Consider the following 3,566-nt stretch of genomic DNA (forward strand, 5'->3'; position numbering starts at 1 on the left):
CCCAGGCTGGAGCGCAATGGCACAATCTCGGCTCACCGCAACCTCCGCCTCCTGGGTTCAGGCACTTCTCCTGCCTCAACCTCCTGAGTAGCTGGGATTACAGGCACACGCCACCATGCCCAGCTAATTTTTTGTATTTTTTTTTTTTAGTAGAGACGGGGTTTCACCATGTTGACCAGGATGGTCTCGATCTCTTGACCTCGTGATTCACCCGCCTCGGCCTCCCACAGTGCTGGGATTACAGGCGTGAGCCACCGCGCCCGGCACCTTTTATTTTATTTTATTTTATTTATTTATTTTTTTTTTTTGAGACGGAGTTTCACTCGTTACCCAGGCTGGAGTGCAATGGCGCGATCTCGGCTCACCGCAACCTCCGCCTCCTGGGTTCAGGCAATTCTCCTGCCTCAGCCTCCTGAGTAGCTGGGATTACAGGCACGCACCACCATGCCCAGCTAATGTTTTGTATTTTTAGTAGAGACGGGGTTTCACCATGTCGACCAGGATGGTCTCGATCTCTTGACCTCGTGATCCACCCGCCTCAGCCTCCCAAAGTGCTGGGATTACAGGCTTGAGCCACCGCGCCTGGCCTCCTCAATTGTTCATTTGCAAATGTTTATTAAGACAATTTTGAATTGTAATGAACAGAATTTAGTGATCAGTTAGGATTAATTTAAATGAATTAAAGTACTTACAGTAGTGCCTAGAACACAGTGTTACATTAGGTTATTTTATATATATACATATATTTTTTAAATTTATTTATTTATTTTGAGACAAAGTCTCACTCTGTCACCCAGGCTGGAATGAAGTGGTGTGATCTCAGGTCATAGCAACTTTCGCCTCCCAGGTTGAAGTGATTCTTATGCCTCAGCCTCCCTAATAGCTAGGATTATAAGTGTGATCCACCACGCCTGGCTAATTTTTGTATTTTTAGCAGACATGGAGTTTCACCGTGTTGGCCAGGCTGGTTTTGAACACCTGACCTCAAGTGATTCACCGGCCTCCGCCTCCCAAAATGCTGGCATTACAGGTGTGAGCCACTACGCCTGGCAGAGATTATCATTTTAATCTAGCTTGGTAGACCAGAAAGATGGAGACAATTAACTGATATTAAGAATACAGGATCACTGAGAATATAAAATACTGAGGCAAGTGATGGAGAAAAATAAATTCCATTTAGATATATTGAATTTGAGATGTCTGCAGGTTATCGGGGGGATAAAACCAGTAAGAAATGTAAGACTCAAAGATGGAGGTGTGTTGTGTAAGACATTTTAAAAGTGAATCCTGACTTTTGTGTGACTAGCTATATCTCAAAATGGACCAGTTCTAATTTCTCAGTGTTTTATATCTAACAAGATCAATGCATCTGTAAACTTTTGGAGGCACTAAATGGTTTTTTGTTCACTAGTAAATCAATCTCATTCTGGTTTACCTACGGCATGAAAGTAAGACAGGGATTTGAGAGAAAAGAGAGAAACCCACATTTGGAAGGTTGGGGGAGGGGACCGTGGAGCCTCTTTTGATTACAATTGAATCCCTGTAGCCAGTGCACCATGGCAACCTTCCCAGTCAGCCACCTCATTTCCATCTGCTTTGGAGAAGGAAGGGGGCGGGCTAGAGGTAGTTCAATGTGCATTCTTGTGAGCCTGTGTAAAATGCAATCGAATTATAAATTGTTTCGTGAAAACTGACACGATCTATTGTCTCCTCTGTTTGCTTCTCTTTCTTGTCTTCTCTGGATGCCTTTGAGCCTCTTCAAGTTTTGTCCCCTTTCCTCAAGTGTCAGATTTCATCAGTAGGCGTGACTAAATCACCACCCCAATGTACCAGAACAAAATTACAAATTAAAATATGTATCTCAGGACATAAATATTTTGTTTAAATGAGTGGTCCAGAGGCCAGGCGTGGTGGCTCACACCTGAAATCCCAGTACTTTGGGAGGCTGAGGCGGGCTGATTGCTTGAGCCCAAGTGTTCAAGGTCAGCTTGGGCAACATGGCAAAACCCCATCTCTACAAAAAATACAAAAATTAGCCAGGTGTGGTGGTACGGGCCTGTAGTCCCAGCTACTCTGAGGCTGAGGTGGGAGAATGGCTTGAGCCCAGGTGGTCAAGGCTGCAGTGAGCTGTGATTTTACCACTGCACTCCAGCCTGGGCAACAGAGTTAGACTCTGACACATTAAAAAAAAGACTGCTCCAGTAAATAAATGAACATTAATGAGTTACTTCAAAGCATTGTATTCCAATGCCAGAGATAAGTTTTTAATATTACAGGGTTCAGGTATTTATTGTGTTATTTTATAAGTCCTACTTCTGGAATAGAAATCCATTAATATTTATCTCTGCTATACACACAAAAATCCTTCCCCAAAAAGATAAAACTCAGTTACCAAAATAATCACAGATAATTCTTACCATAGTTATCCAGGAAAAAAGCTATTATTTAGTAATACTGCATTGTTGACCAGATCTTGGGAAAAAGAATGTTAAGCTCTAAATAAAATTCTGAATTCTAGATGTGGAACCATATTCTTACCTAAATTGTTAGTGTTGGAATTTGGCCAAGGCAAACTCAGTGGATAGTCTTTGTGTGGATAGCCACACATAGTGAGAGCCAATTCATTCAATATATTGATCGATACTGAACCCTAAAATGAAGATAAACTTAAATTTCATGTATCATTGTAATCATGTCCATTCCCTTGTTTACATTTAGAGTTTGAATAGTGTTTAGCAAGAGAATTTAAGGGAAACTTTAAATTTGGTTGCTTGAATATACCCATTTCCACTCCCAACATGCTCTAAGGAGGCAATGTGACATGGAGAGGTATGCTAATTTTACAAAAGATGCAGAGGCAGTGATGTGGTGTGAGACGGGTAACACCACGGGGAAATGAAGTTGGGAAATGTGAACCAAGAGCACCTGGAAAACTGGACCACCAGCTTCATCTCGGTGCCCTCAAGGCAGCTCCCAGGCTGAACTCCATCTCACAGCACTCTTCACACTGTAATAACAGTTTCTTTCCTTGCACCTTGAGCTCCTCTGAGGCAGGAAATTTTTTTTGTCTTTTAGGCCAAGCCCTTCCTTTATACTGATTTCCTTGTCACTAAATTCAATGAGCACTCTTCTGTCCTTACTTAACAACTCCTCTGCAGTATTTGGTATTACTCAGCACTCTCTCCTTCCTTTTTTTTTTTTTTTTTTTGAGACAGAGTTTCACTTTTGTCACCCAGACTGGAGTACAATTGCATGATCTAGGCTCACTGCAACCTTCGCCTCCTGGGTTCAAGCAATTCTCCTGCCTCAGCCTCCCGAGTAGCTGGGATTACAGGTGTCCGCCACCACAACCGGCTAATTTTTTGTATTTTTAGTAGAGACGGGGTTTCACCATGTTGGCCAAGTTGGTCTTGAACTCCTGACCTTGTTGTGATCCACCCGCCTCGGCCTCCCAAAGTGCTGGGATTACAGGTGTGAGCCACCACGTCCAGCCGACACTCTCCTTTCTTTGTTTCTGTGACATCAATGTGTTCTGCTTTACTGCCTCCTATGGCCACTCCTTCTTT

This window comes from Sapajus apella, unplaced genomic scaffold (assembly GCF_009761245.1).
Source record: "Sapajus apella isolate SASKATOON/1434 unplaced genomic scaffold, GSC_monkey_1.0 scaffold2, whole genome shotgun sequence".
Taxonomy (NCBI): Eukaryota; Metazoa; Chordata; class Mammalia; order Primates; family Cebidae; genus Sapajus; species Sapajus apella.